The following is a 19,310-nucleotide window of genomic DNA, read 5'->3' as shown; positions in this document are numbered from 1 at the left end:
TTCCCTGATCATTAGTGATGCTGAGCATTTTTTCATATGTTTAGCCATGTGTATGTCTTCTTTTGAGAATTGTCTATTCGTGTTCTTAGCCCACTTTTTGATGGGATTGTTTTTTTTTTTCTTACTAATTTGTTTGAGTTGGTTATAGACTCTGGTTATTAGTCCATTGTCAGATATATAGATTGTGAAGATTTTCTCCCACTCTGTGGGTTGTCTGTTTACTCTGCTGACTGTTGCTTTTGCCATGCAAAAGCTCTTTAGTTTAATTAGGTCCCAGCTATTTATCTTTGTTTTAATTGCAATTGCTTTTGGGTTTTTGACCATGAAATCCTTGCCTAAGCCACTGTCAAGAAGGGTTTTTCCAATGTTATCTTCTAGAATTTTTATGGTTTTAGGTTTAAGTCCTTAATCAAACTTGAGTTGATTTTTGTATAAGGTGAGAGATGAGGATCCAGTTTCATTCTTGGACATGTGGCCAGCCAATTATCCCAGCACCATTTGTTGAAAAGGGTGTCCTTTCCCCACTATGTTTTTGTTTGCTTTGTTGAAGATCAGTTGGCTGTAAGTATTTGGGTTTATTTCTGCATTCTCTATTCTATTCCATTGGTCTATGTGCCTATGACAAATTTATTTAGAAGAAATATTTTCTTATCTTTCATGCTTTGCTTTAGATATTGGTACAAACTTTATTTAATAGTAATTTTAAATTTTGACAAGTAAAGTTATGTGAACCATGTACAGCAAAATAAAGGATGTCATTTGTTAGACTTGTTTGCAGACATAGCACCTTAAGCTTCCATTAGATCTGTTTTTAACAGGTTATCTTATCTCTGAGCTACTTGACACGTTCTCTGTCTCATCGGGTACAATCATTTAAAAACCATTGAGCTGGGTTGTCTTAAAATTTTCTTTAAAATATGCAAATAATATATTTATCTTTTTTGATAAAACATTTAACAGAATAGAAATCTCCCCCTTACTTAACTCTTCCAAATTCCACTCCCCTCCCCAGAGGAAACCTCTTACCCATATTCTCTGTTTGGCTCTGTGTTCCTGTTTGTTTGTTTTTTTTTGAGATGGAATCTCACTCTGTCACCTAGGCTGGAGTGCAATGGCACGATCTCAGCTCATTGCAACCTCCGCCTCCTGAGTACAGGGGGCCTCCCAAGTAACTGAGATTACAGGCACCTGCCACCACACCCAACTAATTTTTGTATTTTAGTAGAGATGGGGTTTCACCATGTTGGCCAGGCTGGTCTTGAATTCCTGACCTCAGGTGATCCACCTACCTCAGCCTCTCAAAGTGCTAAGATTATAAGCGTGAGCCAGTGCACCTGGGCTGTTTGTTTATTTTGAGAAAGGGTCTCACTCTGTCACCCAGGCTGGAATGCAGTGGCACAATCATGGCTCACTGCAGCCTCAACATACTGGGTGCAAGCAGTCCTCTCACCTCAGCCTTCCGTGTTGCTAGGGCTACAGGAATGAACCACCATGCCCTGCTTCTTTTTATTTTTTGTAGAGACGAGGTCTCATTATTTTGCCCAGGCTGGTCTCAAACTCCTAGGCTCAAGCGATCCTCCCACCTCAGCGTCCCAAAGTGTTGGGATTACAGGCATGTGCCACTACACATGGCTTTTGTTTTTCCTTCACAGTATGGACCTCTTTCCATGTGACTGTTTATAGATTTGTATCATCTTTTTTAACTGCTTTGAAGGATTCCAAAATGTATTGATGGACATTTAGTTTGTTTTCAGAGCTCTGAAGTTATAAGTAATGCTGCAGTGAACATCTTATGTATACATATCTAACAGTTTATAGAACAGATAACAGATACACAATAAAGAATAGATGTGGTTAGGTGGGAATTTATTTTGTAAGCTACTACTGAAGCACCTTCCAAAATGTCTGAACCACTGCACACTCCCAGCAGTGGGGAGAATGCCTTTTTCCCCAGACACTCAGAAACAGTAATTACCATAGCTAATTAATCTGTGATGTCAGTGAACACACTTGGAAGAGTTACAGAATTCCTCTATTCCCAGCACCACGTTCATTTGCACAGATTCCTAGGGCACCCTGCAAAGACATTCCTGGGGAGATGGGGCCGACAGGACTACAACCCTAATCTGGCAAAGGGTCCATTGTGACTACTGATGCACAGGTGCCTGTGTCAGGGCTAGTGAAAGAAGAAGGGACATCAGAACAGAGAACCCTCTAACCTGGGACATCTGATCTGAAACCGTAGCAAAAAAGAATGTGATTGTGACTCCCACGTTAAACACAAAAGACTCTTGGCAGTTGCCCTATGTTCCAAGCCACTATTTTTGACCAAGATCAAATCAATAGCCTGTAACCCTTACACTTCATGTTGAATTCAACCAGCTCAACACTGAGTGAAAACCATGGAAGGCACTGTACTGGGCTGGCTAACAAACAGCCCCTTCCCTGAAGGATCCTACAGCCCAAGATGGGAGTTAGGAGAGTAAATCACTCATTGGGATTGGCCACGATGGGAGTTTGCACAGGGTAAACACAGAAATGAGAAACTACACCCCAAAAGGGAGGGCTGGAGAAGAACAAAGCTTTAAAGAATGAGCAGGAGTTCGATGGAAAAAGAAGGAAATAAGTCGTTTGACTGACAGAGAAAAAGAGTGTGTATGAAGTATGGAAGCATGAAACAGTACGACCAGTTTGGAGAACTACAAGTTTTCAAGTGCTTGCAGCAACACAAGGATAGAGAGGTCAACAAATGGGTCCGGGGATCTATAATTGCAATTTCATAAATCATGTTGGAAAAATAAATTTACTTAACACTCACCACCCTCATGGTTGCTGAGTCATTGAATTCCAGAAGCCTCTGGGGACAACCACTCATTCTGTCAGAGGAAAAGGAAAAAGATGCTACTCTGTCCTCGAAGTTACTGGTTAGAGACAAAACCAGGCTGAAGCGACCCAGTGGTCTTATTCATAAGGGCAAGATGAGGTTCTGTGATGCTCTTCTTTGATGTAGTGCTCTTTGAATGCTCTCCTAACTGTGTATCCAGGGGACTGCTTTTAACATGATTGCAATCTTATAAGTACAAATGGGCCAGCACCCTTCTCCATATCCTTTCTAACCACCTGCAACTCGGTGAAGAAACACTCTGCAACTCCCATTTATTCATTCAACAAAACATATAGGCAGACAAATGTCATCACAACTTACGCTTCCAGGCAGGATGAAGTAGCAGGAGTCAGATTCACCTTCTACCTGATACCACAGAAAAACCAGACAAAATATATGAAATGATTTTTAAGACATTGGATATGAGATATCTGAAAGGCAAGAAACAAGGAGAGCCCTGCTTGCCCCAGCCTACCGCCTGGAGAGTTTGCATGCCATGGAGCAGAAAGGGAGCAATGGCACAGCCTGGGGTATCTCGAAGTGTGATGGAACTGGGTGTGAGTAGCAAAGGCAGCTAAAGATGACCGGGCAAGGGCTGGGTGCAGAGAATAGCTATAGAAATACAAAACTATCCACACCCAGTAATGTAAAATATACAATATCTGGCATCCAGTCAAAAGTTACCAGGCATACAAACAAGCAGAAAAAGATGGTTCCTAATGAGGGGAAAAAAAATCAATGAAAATCAGCCAGAAATAACACAGATGATAGAATTAGCAGACAAGGATGTTACTATAATTGTACCCCGGTGCTCAAGAAGCTAGAGGAAAGATTAAGTTATAGAAACATGGCAGATATGGAAAATACTCAAACCTGATACGGAGCAAATATGAAAGCCATATAGTTAATATCATACTTAATGGTGAAATACATTTCTGCTAAGATTGAGAACAAGGGACTGTTGCCCACTCTTACTACTTCTGTCAACATTGTACTGGTTGTTTCAGCCAGTGCAACCAGGCAAGAAAAAAGAAGTAAAAGGCATCCAGATTTAAAAGGAAGATATAAAAATATTTTTATTTGAAGATAACGTGATCATCTATGTAGGCAACCTTTGGAATCTACACAACATTTTCAAAATTACTAGGATCAATAAGTGAGTTTAACAAGGTTGCCGGATGCAAGATCTCTGTATAAAATCAGTTATATTTCTATCTTCTAGCAATGAATAACCAGAAATTGAAATTCAAAACAATACCATCAGTGATACAGGGAACTCTGAGAGTTTGCAATAGACAGAATAATGGCCCCCCAAAATGCCCATGTCCTGACCCCAGAACCTAAGCATATGTTTCCGTACATGGCAAATGGAACTTTGCAGATGTGATTAAGGACCTGCAATGAGGCGGTTTATCCAAGTGGACCTAATCTAATCACATGGAGAGCAGATACTTTTTTCTGCTCTGTCAGAGGTGTGACTACTGAAGAAGGTTGGAGTGAGATGCAATTCTGCTGACTTTGAAGATGGAAAAAGGAAGCCATGAGCCCAGGAATGTGTGTGGCTTCCAGAAGCTGGAATGTACAAGGAAATGGGTTATCTCCTTGGGTCCCTAGAAAGGAAGGCAGACCTGCTGACACCTTGATGTTAGCCCATGTGATCCATGCTATAATTCTAATCTACAGAGAACTGTAATATAATACATTTGTTGTTTTAAACCACTAAGCCTGTGGTAATTTTTTATGGTAGCAATAGCAATCCAAATAGGATAAATCTGCACATTGTATGTAAATCCTACACACTGAACACTATAAAACATAGCTGACAGGAATTAGACAAAACTTAGAGATACCATGTTCATGGAAGACTTGATGTTAAGGTGAAAATTCTCAAGCTGATTTATAGATTCAAACAAATCCCAAAGAAAATTCCAGAAGATTTTCTAGTAGAAACTGCTGATTCTAAGGTTCATATAGAAATGCAAAGTACCTAGAATAGTTGAAGAAACCTTGAAAATTGAAAAGTTGGAGGACTTACACTACCTGATTTATTATAATAAAGTTATAGTGAAGAAAACAGTGTGCTAATGGTATAAAAACAGACAAATATATCAGTAGAATTGAAGAGTCCAAAAGTAGATCCACACACATAGTCAATTGATTTTCAACAAAGGTGCAAATGGAATTCAGTAGAGAAAGGATAAGCATTTTCAACAGTGATGCTGGGACAACTGGATATTCAAATGCAAATAAATGAACATTAATGAAAACCTCACACATACACAAAAACTAATTCATAATTGATCAGGCAGGGCACTGTGCCCCACACTAGTAATCCCAGCACTTTGGGAAGCTGAGGCAGGAAGATTGCTTGAGCCCAGGAGTTCAAGACCAGCCTGGGCAATATGGCAAGACCCTGTCTCTACAAAAAATTAGCCAGGCATGGTGGTGAATGCCTATGGTCCCAACTACTTGGGAAGCTGAGGTGGGAGGATCACTTGAGTCCAGGGAAGTTGATAGGGTTTTGCTGTGTCCCCACCCAAATCTCATCTTGAATTGTACTCTCATAATCCCCACATGTTGTGGGAGGGACCCAGTAGGAGATAATTGGAATCAAGGTTTCCCCCAACAGTTCTCATGGTAGTGAATAAGTCTCATGAGATCTGATCATTTTATCGGGGGTTTCCGCTTTTGCATCTTCCTCATTTTCTCTTGCTGCCACTATGGAAGAAGTGCCTTTTGCCTTCTGCCATGATTCTGAGGCCTCCCCGGCCATGTGGAACTGTAAGTCCAATTAAACCTCTTTTTCTTCCCAGTCTCGGATATGTCTTTATCAGCAGTGTAAAAATGGAGTAATACAGAGGTCAAGACTGCAGTGAGCCATGATCGTGCCGCTGTACTCCAGCCTGGGTGACAGAGCAAGACCCTGCCACAAAAAATTGAAAACTTTTTTTAATTGATCAGTGAACTATAAAGCCTTTAGAAGAACACAGGGGAACATCTTTGTGACCCTGGGTTAGGGAAAATTTTCTTAGATATAATGCTAAAAGCATGATGCTTAAGAGGAAAAAATGAATACATTGGACTTCATCAAAATCAAGAACTTAAGCTCTTCAATAGGCACCAAAAAGAAAATGAAAAAACAAGCCTCAGAGAGAAAATGTCTGCGAAACACTTTATCAGATAAAGAACTTGTATCTATAGTTATAAAACTCACAACTCAAAAATAAGAAACCCGATAACCTGTTTTGAAAATATTTGGACACTTCACCAAAAAGATATATGGGTACCAAATAATAAGAAAACAACTGGAGGGGCGTGGTGGCTCACGATTGTAATTCCATGACTTTGGGAGTCCGAGGTGGGTGGATCATGAGGTCGAGACCATCCCAAGTAACATGGTAAAGTCCCATTTCTACTAAAAATACAAAATTAGCTGGGTATGGTGGCACGCCCCTGTAGTCCCAGCTACTCGGGAGGCTGAGGCAGGAGAATTGCTTGAACCCTGGAGGCAGAAGTTGCAGTGAGCCCAGATTGCACCGCTGCACTCCAGCCTGGGCGACTGAGTAAGACTCTGCCTCAATCAAAAAAAAGGAAGAAAAAAAAAAAACCACCTTTTTTTTTTAATGTGTAAAATATTTGAATACTTCAAAGACAATATATAGTTGGTAAATAAGCACATGAAAAGATGTTCAATATCACTAGTTATTAGGGAAACACAGGTCAAAACCATGATGGGATACCACTACACATGTACTAGAAAGTCTAAAAATTGCAAAGACTGATACTACAAAGTACTGGCAGGGATGTGGAGCACTGGGATTTTCCAAGTGTAAAGGTGGAATCATGTAAAATGGTACTTTGGAAACAGATTAGGCAGTTTCTTTTAAAGTTAAATACACACACTTAGCATACGATAAAGCCATTCCACTCCTAGGTATTTACTCGCAGGAAATGAAAGCATGTCTATACAAAAACGTGTACAAAATTTTTCAGTAACAGGTTTACTTGTACTAGCCCCAAACCAGAAATAACCCAAATATGCATCAAGACATTAATGAATAAACAAATTCGTATATCCATACTATAGAATACTATTCAGCAATACAAGGCAATGAAGTATCAGTACTTGCTACAACATGAGTGAATGTCAAAATATAATGCTGAGTGAAGAAAGCCAGACCCCAAAACATGTATACCGTATGGTTACATTTAGATAGATTTCTAGCAAACGCAAACTCATCTGCGGTGACAGTAAGTCAGGGGTTGTCTGGAGACAGGGTTAGGAAGGGGAAAGGTGAGAGGGAGGGATTACAAAAGGGCATCGGGAAACTTTTGGGGAAGATAGGTATGTTGATTATCCGGATTGTAGTGACGGTGTTACATGTGTCAAACAGCAAATTGTACATTTTAAAGTGTACTTGATTATATGTCAATTATCCCTCAATAAAGGTGTGAAAAATGTATTGAGAATACATTCCACAGTACAGGTGGTTGGCTAGGTATTGGAGGTACCATGTTGAACAAAAAAGAGAAGGCAAGGTCTCTGTCTTCATGGATTTTAAGATACGGAGCAAAGAATCCTTCCTTCCATTTCTTCCATCAGTTTCCACTTCTGCCCACATACTTCTCTCTGGTGATTATTGTGTGACAGGAGCAAAGCGTTATCACCAACAGGATTTCTTAAATCATCGTCTCAGGCAAGGGCTGCTAGAGTTGATCTAAGTGTTTGAAACTAGAGTGTGCAGCTATTTGGAATAGGATGTAATTCTCTTATTTCTGTTTACAGAGAAAGTTGTAATCATTTTTGTGCTTAGAAAAAGCCCATTCATTTTCCTCCGAAGAGCCAGCACTGGGTTCATAACAGAGGCTCAATTCAAAGACACCTAAGAAGACATCAAGAAGAGTATAAATGTATTTGGCTACAGGTGAAGAGGCTGGATATTCTATTTCTAGTTGTGGCTTCCATTTTTCCCTGTGAACCCTGGGGTTGGGTGTGAGGGGATGTGAGTGGTAACTAATGGCAGGTCTGGGGCAAGAGTAATGAATACCTCTTACAAGAATAATACAAGAGTAATGAATACAATGAATACAAGAATACAAGAGTAATGAATACCTCAAGAGTAAGGATTAACTCACATGCTAAGGCAAATTCTTTAAACATACTGGGGTGCAGAATGGTTTGTGTCAGCATGGATCACACACAATCCATCAAAAAGTGGCTGATTACAGGGTAAGTGAGGCATTCATAGGCTTTTTGTTTTTCTTTTCTTGTTTTGAGACAGCGTCTCCCTGTTACCCAGGCTGTAGTGCAGTGGCGTGATCTCGGCTCACTACAACCTCCGCCTCCCAAGTTCAAGCGATTCTCCTGCCTCAGCCTCCCAAGTAGCTGGGATTACAGGAGCCCACCACCACGCCCAGCTAATTTTTGTATTTTTAGTAGAGACGGGGTTTCACCATGCTGGCCAGGCTGGTCCTGAACTCCTGGACTTCAGGTGATCCGCCCGCCTCAGCCTCACAAAGTGCTGGGTTTACAGGTGTGCGCCACCATGCCCGGCCCACAGGCTTTAAGTCCTGGCAACAGCTACTCTTGACTGGTTGGTAGCATCACCACGAGCACTGTGAGCAGGTAGGCAACCCACTGACTGGGTTGGAAGAGTTGGGGAACTGTGCCAATATTTATTCCTTTTCTTAAAATGTTTGTGTATTTGACACATACAAAAGCATATAAGTAAGGTATAGCTAAAGCATGAAGCACAATAATGAAACAACAGTATCAAACCCACTATCAACTCATTCACACTGAAATTACCATGTTTCTTCTCATGACTTTCTCATTATTCTCAGACAGAATCACTCTCTCTTTTTTTTTTTTTTTTTTTTTTTTTGAGACGGAGTCTCGCTCTGTCCACCAGGCTGGAGTGCAGTGGCGCTATCTGAGCTCACTGCAAGCTCCGCCTCCCCGGTTCCCGCCATTCTCCTGCCTCAGCCTCCCGAGTAGCTGGGACTACAGGCGCCCGCGAGGGCGCCCGGCTAATTTTTTGTATTTTTAGTAGAGACGGGGTTTCACCGTGGTCTCGATCTCCTGACCTTGTGATCCGCCCGCCTCGGCCTCCCAAAGTGCTGGGATTACAGGCGTGAGCCACTGCGCCCGGCCAGAATCACTCTCTTAAATTTCCATCTTTAGCCCTTCCATGCTTAAAAAAAAAAATCAGTGCAAATGTGTATTTTCCTTACCCATGTTGTTATTTTTTTTGAGCAATATGAAGATAGAATCATACATACATAATCTTCTGTGACTGCTCCTTTATTCAACATTGTTTTTAAGATCTGTCCATGTTCTTAGTATAGCAAAATTTATCAATCTTTTCTTTTATGGATTGTTTTTGTGTCTAACAAATCTTTCCTTACCTCAAAGTAAAAAATCTTCTGTATTTTCTTAATCAGGTTTTCTCTTGCACATTTGTCTTTAATTCACATGGAGCTGGGTTTTATGTATGATGAGAGACAAGGGAGAGAATTTTATTCTTTTCTACATGGATAATCACTGAACAGCATGTAGTGATTAGTTCCTCCTTTCACTACTGCTTTATAACATTCTCTGTCAAGTAGAAGACCTTATATATGCTTGAATTCCTTCCATTATTCAGTTTGTCCATCCCTGGACCTAGGTATACTATCTCTAAGCACTATAGGTTTATGGTAAGATTTTATATTTGGTAGGGCAACCACTGCCCCTTCGTTGAGTTCTTTTGCTTCCAAAGTATCTTGGCTATTTGGGGGCATTTGATATTCCCTATTACTTTTACAATTAGTTTATCAATTCCTTGAAAAACTATGTTGGAATTTTGATTTTTTTCCCAAGCTTTATTTTAGAATCGGAGGGTACATGTGCAGATTTGTTAAAAAGGTACACTGTGTGGTGCTGATGTCTGGGGTATGAAGGAACCTATCACCCACATTGGGTGAGCCGAGAACCCAGTAGGCTGATATTTAGCCCTTGATTGCTCCTGCTCTATCCCCTCTAATGGTCCCCAGTGTCTTTTGTTCCCATCTTTATGTCCATGTGTACCCAGTGTTTGGCTCCCACTTATAACCTCATTATAAAGTATTTGATTTTTGTTTCTGCATTCACTTAGGGTAAATAGCCTCCAGCTGCATACATGTTGCTGCAAAGGACATCATTTTTGTTCTTTTTATGGCTGCATAGTATTCCACAGTATATATATACACCATATTTTCTTTGTCCAATCTACTGTTAATGGGCATTTGGGTTGATTTCATGTCTTTGCTGCTGTGAATAGTGCTGTATGGAACATACAGGCACATGGGTCTTTCTGGTAGAATAATTTATTTTTCTTTGGGTATGTATCCCGTAATGGGATTGCTGGGTTGAATGGCAGTTCACCTGTTACTTAGTTCTTTGAGAAATCTCCAAAATGTTTTCTACCGTAGCTGGACTAATTTACAAGGACTTTTGATTCTGATTGCATCAGTCTTCAGGTCAATTTGGGGAAAACTGAAATCTATACATTATTGAGTTGTATTCTCAAAAAATATTATACATCTCTCCATTTATTGAGATCTTTCTTAATGACTCAAAAAACTTAATAATTTGTCCATCTTTTGTACATTTATTTTTGTCTTGTATTTGTAAGTTTTAATTTTAAATAACTTTCAAAACATTGCTTATTAACTGCTGATGTGTAAAAATGATTGTTAAATTATCACCTTACATAACACAGTTCTGCTAACCACACTTTTTCAAATGATTTGTCTGTAGATTTGGATTTTCTTTGTTGACAACAAATCATCTGTGAATAATGGCAGTTTTTTCTTTCCAAATTCTTAAACATTTTATTTTCTTGCCTTACAATGTTGGGTAAAACCTATAATACAGTGGAATATAAGTTATACTTAGGGACATTCATTTCTTTTTCATGGTTTTAAAAGAGATTGTCTCATTTTTTAAACTAGAGTTAAGTTCTCAAATCAATGAGGGATATAGTGTCTAGCAACAGAATAGAGTTCCACATATATGCTCTTTCCTTCATCCTTTCTCTTCTAATTAAAGTGCCAGGGAAGAATGATGGTAAGGGTGGGGAAGTAGAATAGCCTGTGAGTTGATATACTATTGACCACCTTCATTGCATTTCTTCTCAATGGTGGCCTGATTATTTTTTTCTCTGTTATCACCCTTTTGAGCTTACCCTTATTTTACAATTAAACTTGACATTTTCCAGTGGAAGCAGAATGTAGAATTTTAAAAATTCCATTGAAAAGCCACAATCAGAGTTATTGCCAGCTATTATAATATTAAAGACCTTCAGTAATTATAATGTAAGTTCCAAAAGATTTCAAATTAACCTTTTCCTCTACCTGAACTTCTTTGTATAATTTTTCCTTGATAAGTCTGCTGCTTTGCTGATTTGATACTGCATTCAACACAGAAAGAATCTTCTTAACTCGACATAGAGAGACAACCTTCAAAGGGCTTGACCAATCACTGATGTCCTACTTAAACCTTGTTGGAAATAGTGTCATTGGAAAGTTGACACAAATTTATATGCCCCCCCCCCCCCACCCCAGCCAAAAAAAAAAAAAAATATATATATATATACACACACACACACACACACACACATACAGATAGATAGATATGAAGAAACTAACCCTCTAAAAAATAACAAATAGGAAACAGCACTATTTGAGGTGGAAAATGTAGGCAGACTATGGTGGCTTAACATTTTTATAATATTGTAGGCTATTCCCTGAGCTCCCATTTGATCAGCATATTCTATACAGTCAAAAATGACAGACACTAATACTGTTCTTTCTCCTCTGCCCTACTCAGCCAAACTCTGCAGTTACAGAGAAATACCGAGGGCAAGGTTCCATTTACCTTTGAGGCCAAAGTGTTGATAAGGTTGGCCCTGCCCTGTACTACTCTCAAATCTAGGATCCTCAATAACAATAAATATTTTGTGAACACTTGGGATATGTGGCTATTTGGAGAGGTACACAGAGTAGAAACCATTTGCTTTGAAGAGCTGACATCAAGTTGTTTTTGTTTCCCTTAGGCTAGAGGTTCATTGAACCACCAGGTAGTAATAACTGTTGTGATTTAATAACAATTACCCCTTTTCTAGAACAACAGCATATTTGGAAAAATCTACCTAATCCTTTCCCTTTTAACATATCAGTATCTGACACTGAAATAAGCAATGCTAGAATACTGTGGATAGCTACTGTACAGCAAATATTAGGATGACTGAGTTATCCTAGTGGTAAATGTTGTAGGCAATAATACACAAAGCTAACAAATACCACCAGTTGCTGTGCCAGGCCCTGTTTGGTTGCTAGGGATACAGTGTTGAACAAGTCTGACTCCTTAATAAGGAGAGACAGATATCAATATACTAATCATGATAGTTTCAGATGGTGACAAGTATAGAAAGAAAAAAAATGATAGGATAGAGAATAACTGAAGGGTGTGAGGCAAACTTGATGGAAACTACAAACTCACATAGGCTCAATGAACCCCAAGCATGATACACAAATCCATATATACAAAGGCATATCATATTCAAATTGCTGAAAAGTGCACATTACACAGAAGAAAAATGACAGCAGCCTGCTTTCTAAAAAACTAAGCCAGAAAATAAAATGGCATTGCTAATGTGTTAAAAGAAAAAAAAAGGTTCAACCATATTTCTATATTGAATCAAAGACCTAGATGAAGGGAAAACGATACAATGTCCATGGATTGGAAAACTCAGTATTGTTCACATTTCCATTCCTCCAATTCATCGATAAGTTTAATGCAATAGCAACACAACTCCCAGCAGGTGTTTGGATTGTGAAAACTGAAATTGAAAATACAAAACATGAAAATGAAAAGAACATAGCCAAAAGTGTCTGTGAAAGAACAAAGCTAGAGGATTTATGTTTCTTTGTGTGTGTGTGTGAGCAAGATGAAGAGAAACTTTGTTGTTCGAACAGCTCAGAGGAGATTTTTTTTTCTTCTATATCCCAAGTCATCAAGCAAGGACTTAGGTTTCTTAATTTCAAGACTTACTATAAAGCTATAGTAGTCAAGACAGTGTAATACTGATGTAAGAACAGACATATAAATCAGCAGAACCTAACAGAAACTCCAGACATAGAGCCACACATACATGGTCAATTGATGTCCACAAACGTGACAATAGGAAAAGTCCTTTCAACAAATGAAGGCACTGGATTTCTATATAGCAGAAAAATAAAACCTGATCCTTATCTCACACCATACCAAAAAAATTACTTAAAATATATGATAGACCTTAAATATGTAGGACAAAGAATTATTATCCATATATTTTATATATATGAATAATTCTTAAATCTTAAGTATTATTAGGATTTCTAGCAATTAAATTGCTATGCCAAAGACTGTATTTTGAACTTTTTAGTGCACACTGCCAAACTACAGGTGGCATGAATTTTTCTGGACCTTTCAGTGGGAAATTAGGGAAGAGGTCTCTTTCTAGCAACCCTTAGGAGATATTCTTAAATTTGACTAAAAGCCTAGTTTTTTTGAAGGTTTTCCAATGATTAGTTTAAAATCTATTGTTGTGTCTTATCATTGGATTCACGGCATTTTAAACTTAAATTTCATGTTAATTTCAAATTATATCAACTAATATGACTTAGCTATTAGCAGACTTGGGATAAGCATACATTTGCATTTTCCTCAGCTGAAACTTTTCTTTTTGAAAAGTACTATTATAGGAATATTCCACTGTTTTTCTTAAAACTGTTGAAGTGGAGAAGAATCCATTTGCCACAGTTTTAAATAAGATGTCCAGTCCTTCTTAGTAAAACATACTGACAACCTTGACTCTCTCTTCGAAATACTCAAATTTACTTGTTTATGTAACAGATATTGAAAACATTCTACATTCCAGGTTCTCCTTGAAGACAAGAAATATTGCAGTGAACAAAGCAGACAAAAATTCCTACCCTTAAAGAACTTACATTCTTTAATGATGGGGTGGAGAAAGACATAAAATAAGTAAAATATTGTTAACTGTGGATAATTAATATGGAGAAAAATAAGCTGAGGGCAAGAAGATAAAAATAAATTATGGGGAGATACAATTTTAGGTTGGATACATAAAGAACATTCACTCAACATCTGCCATAAAAATATCTGAGGAAAGAACATTCTAAGTAGCGGTCACAGTAAATGCAAAAGGCCCTGCATGTGATGATGCCTGGCACGTCTGAACAGCAAAGAGGTCAGCGTGACTGAAGCTCAGGGAAAATAAGAAAGGAAGAGGTAGAGAATTGTCCTGTAGAGCCTTCTGAAGTGATTGTTGCTTTTACTTGGAATAAAATAGGAAGCTACTGGTATCATCTGAACAGTATCACTTTGGTTGCTGTGCTGAGACTAGATTATAGAAAGTCTAGGAAGTGAGGGGTCTGGCCATTAGGAGGCTGCTACAGGAATCGAGGCAAGAGATAAGAGTGACTTGAGTAAAGATGGCAGTGGAAGAGGTAGTGAAAACCGGCTAGATTCGACTTATTTTTTAAAGGTGTAGATGACCATATCTACCGAAGGGTTGGAGGAAGGGTTTGGGAGAAAGAGTGGAGCCACAGACAATGTCAAGGGGTTTGTCCTAAGAAAGTAGAAGGATGGAATTGCCACTTATTAAGATGAGAAGACTAGAACAATCAGATGTGCGGCAACCAACAGCTCCCTTTTAACACATGTCAATATCGGGTATCTGTGTGAACCTTAACATAAACCTTAACATACTTCCATATGAATTTTTTGAATCGTACCATACAGAAATACTGTAATGCCAAGGGTGGAAGACTAACTTATATCATTTAGTTGTTTACATTTAAGGTTGGAGAATGGACTACAATAACCGACTTTAGTTTTTCACAGCCTAGGAGTGGGAAGAAAAAGTTTAGAGTAGTATGCTTCTTCTGTGCTGTCAACTAAGTAGCATGCCCCAAGAAGACTTGAGGAAGAACAAGAAGTCCCTGTTTCTTTTCAGGCAGTGCCACTATGCCAAGGGAAGTCCAGAAGCCTCAAGTCACAGAAAATGCACAAACTTGGGGTCACCTGAATCCTTTTAATTTAATCCCAGTTTTGTTACAAAATAAAGTCACTATGGTTTTTCACTTTATTTGCTGGGACTTCAATAAACACTGATAATTATTTGTATAATTGCTCATTCACTAATTTCCATTTTTAATTCTTTTTATAAGTCTTCCTTTGAAAATACTAAAAGCATCCTTGGATCTAGGATAATTCTTCATTTCACAGATGGAAAATGAAGAACCGAGAGGGTAAAACAACATTAGCAGGGTTTTTTGTTTTTGGGTTTTTTTTTGCATTGTACATTTCCAAATGTAATAGAAACGCTATCTCTTTGTTGCTTTATTATAATACTGTCCAAATACTGCCTGCTAAGGAATTTTAGGTTAAAACCAAAAGCATTCTAACACATATCTAATGTATATATGACTGCTAATATTGATAGAAGAAAAAAACTATGTAAAGTTACATAAATTGAACTTTTGAATCCTGATAAGCCCTGGAAGAGTACAGAACTTTTCTACATAAAAATTGAGACTGACCACTAAAAGTACCAGATAATAAGCTTTGGAATTATATGAAATACAAGACACATATATTCATTTGGCTAGAAAACACTTACTACCTGAAATACGTCTTTTTTTTTTTTTTTTTTTAAAGCTATTGTATACTCAAATTCAATGGAATTCAATGGACCACAAAAATAGGTTATTAGTGATTTATCTATTGAATACTTGTGTAATATAAATTTGACAACTGGTGGTGGTTGAAGATAGAGAAAGGTAGGGAAGGGCAGAAAAAAACAGGCATAATTACATATAATCCAAGGTAAATTTGAAAATCATAATCCAAAAAGCTATTTGAATTACTGATTTTATAACTTAAAATTCATTATCTGTCTTAAATATTTTGGGGGAAGAGTGAGGGAACAGAAAGATGGGAAATGGCAAAGCTGACACTGGGGGTAAACTGTGTATCTAAGATCTATTATAATGAAGGCCCTTTAGTCTCTGTCTCCTAAGAACAGGAAAATCTACAAAAAAAAAAAGTGTATAGCCAGAACATGTTCACAAAGGACACATAGAAGCAACTGTGGGTTCTGGTGGAGAATCGGTGTTTAAAACTCTGCCCTGGAAATTGATTTAATGATACGCTGGTTACAACATTGAAAAGAAAGCAAAACCACTCCAGGTTGAGCGTCCCAAACCCAAAGATCTGAAATGGTCCAAAATGCAAAACCTTTTCAGTGCCGACATGATGCTCAAAAGAAATGCTGACTGAAGCATTGTGAACTCTAGATTTGAGATGCTCAACTGGTATAAATACTCCAAAACCTGAAAGAAAAAAAAATCCCAAATCCAGAACTTAAGCCATACTGAGTTGTCCTTTTTCCTCCAACATAGGTAATTTGTATAGCACTTATACGCAAAACATTCTTATGAACATTGTTTCATTGAACAGAATAACCTATACCTATTCCCAGTCTTGGGAAATTCCGAATATAACTGTGACACAATAGCTGATCGTCACACTAGTGAGTGAAATTTTTATAACTAGCAATGGAGATGGGATAACTCTAAATTTGTATCCGGTCTCACTAAAAGTGAGGTTTCACACAAATGTTGAAAACTGCTAGTGTGAAATGACATAGCTCTTTGCATCTTTCAAAGCTTTTTTGTGATCTGATCCACAGAAAAGCTCTAGGCAGGAAGCTATTTATTAAAGGTGAGGATTCCTACCAAAATAATATTTGCAACTATATGATTTGTTTTAAAATTAATCATATGATTTGTCACACCTACATATGGGGGATAGACAACTAAATACACTTTGGAAAAGTCTTAAGGCAAGAAATACATTTAGCATGTAAAAGAGATATAATAGAACTCTGTTGCATAGAAATTTTATACTGTGATTATTTTTAAAACAAGCAAATCAAGATCCCTCTAAATTGCTGGCCCCAAATTTATTTTGTGACAGATTTTTCTAAGCCTGTAAAGAGGAAATGAACTGGTAAAATTTTTAGAAGTGTACACATATATATGTATATACACGCACATACACATACACAGGTTGAATATTGTTCATCTGAAGTGCTTGGAAATGTCTTTTGGATTTTTTTAATTTTTGAATATTTATATTTACTGGTTGAGCATCCCAGATAAAAAAAATCCAAAATCCCAAATGCCCCAATAAACATTTCCTTTGAGGGTTTTGGATTTTGGAGCATTTCCAACTATGGATACTGAATCTCTCTTTGTGTACGTATGTGCGTGCATGTGTGCATCAAAGTCATTTGGAGGAACAGAGCTCCCTTCTGTTCCTTAATTTTCAGAAAATGATACCAGTGAATCTGAGGAAGAAACCAGACATGTAAAGACAGGGACTGTAAGAGTAATAATTAGAGTTGTACAAGAACAACAGGAAATGCTGGCTCTTCCAGTCAAGATGACTTAGAAACTTTATTTGTATAGTGAAATAAGAGAAGTCTAGAGTCAATCTCTTTTTGACAGATAAGCTGATTAAAGAAAATTGGACAGGCCAGGCACGGTGGCTCACACCTGTAATCCCAGCACTTTCGGAGGCCAAGGCGGGTGGATCATGAGGTCAGGAGTTCGAGACCAGCCTGGCCAACATGGTGAAACCCCCATCTCTACTAAAAATACAAAAAAAAAAAGCCAGGCATGGTGGCAGGCGCCTGTAGTCCCAGCTACTCGGGAGGCTGAGGCAGGAGAAATGCTTGAACCTGGGAGGCGGAGGTTACAGTGAGCCGAGATCACGCCACAGCACTCCAACCTAGGCAACGGAGCAAGACTCTGTCTTTAAAAAAAAAAAAAAAAGTTGGACAAGAAACGAGTCTATTTTTGAGTAAATGTAAGAATGTTCTCTCCAGAGTATACGTTATTCATGCTTTTTATTTGCTGTATTTTATGATGCTTTGACATCTTTAGACGCTTGCTGGTCAGAGGAACCACCCCATTCAGGGTCTCTCAGCCACAGCAAAGCTTCCTTGAGATAACGAAGGTCTTTCTTAGAGATAGCAAAGGGCTCAGCCAGGAGCAGGTCTTTCATATACATACCTATCAATCCCAAGTCTATAGCCCCAATCACACTCCTTATCTATTTCTTGCACACCAAGCCACTATTTCTCCATCCTAAATCATCCTAGGACAAGGTCCCAGAAAATCAGACACCATCCCTATGGCCCAGTATTATTCAAACAAGTATTCAAACCAGCCAATCTTAAACCATTTACTCTACCCTGCCTGGCCTTTCCTAAGGAAACCTCAATAAAGGATCTAGCTAGTCTTGCCCCTTGCTCCTTATGCTATCTGACCAAAATTTGGTGCTTTCCCCATGACCCTATATAGCATGTGGTAACCCAAGTTCTTTTTTCCTTTGAGACAGAGTCTCACTGTATCACTGAGGATGGAGTGCAGTGGCGTGATCTTGGTTCACTGCAACCTCCACCTCCTGGGTTCAGGCGATTCTCCTGCCTCACCTTCCTGAGTAGATGGGATTACAGGCATGTGCCACGTAAGTCCGGCTAATTTTTGTATTTTTTCGTAGAGACAAGGGTTTTGCTATGTTGGCCAGGCTGGTCTTGAACTCCTGACCTTGGGTGATCTGCCCGCCTCGGCGTCCCCAAGTGCTGGGATTACAGGCGTGAGCCACTGCGCTGGCAGTAACCCACTCTCAGGCCTTTAAGTATAATAAGCTTTCTTCTTTCAAGTTTATTCTTCCTGTGGCCATTGACTTCTACCATACCATTATTCAACATATACATTATTATTATTATTATTATTATTTTAGATGGAGTGTCGCTCTGTTGCCTAGGCTGGAGTGCAGTAGCGTGATCTCGGCTCACTGCAAGTTCTGCCTCCCGGGTTCACGCCATTCTCCTGCCTCAGCCTCCCGAGTAGCTGGGAGTATAGGCGCCTGCCACCACACCCGGCTAATTTTTTGTATTTTTAGTAGATGCCAGGGTTTCACCGTGTTAGCCAGGATGCTCTCAATCTCCTGACCTTGTGAGCCGCCTGCCTCAGCCTCCCAAAGTGCTGGGATTACAGGCGTGAGCCACCGTGCCCGGCCAGCATGTACATTCTTCAAACAGTATATAAAACAAATATAACTAAGAAATAATAAAGTGTCTGTTCATTGTAAAAACAAAAAAATCTCAAGTTCAGTCAGCTTTCTGGCTGACTGACACATCATTTCTCATGTTCTGTCTTTTTGTTGTTGTTTGTTTTACATTTAAAACTGTCAAGCCACCATTGTGGAATAAATTCTGAAACATAATTGAGTATGTGAATTTAAATGAAAATACAATTCAGAGTT

This window comes from Trachypithecus francoisi, unplaced genomic scaffold (assembly GCF_009764315.1).
Source record: "Trachypithecus francoisi isolate TF-2019V2 unplaced genomic scaffold, Tfra_2.0 Contig01440, whole genome shotgun sequence".
NCBI lineage: Eukaryota > Metazoa > Chordata > Mammalia > Primates > Cercopithecidae > Trachypithecus > Trachypithecus francoisi.
This window is presented reverse-complemented; position numbering follows the sequence as displayed.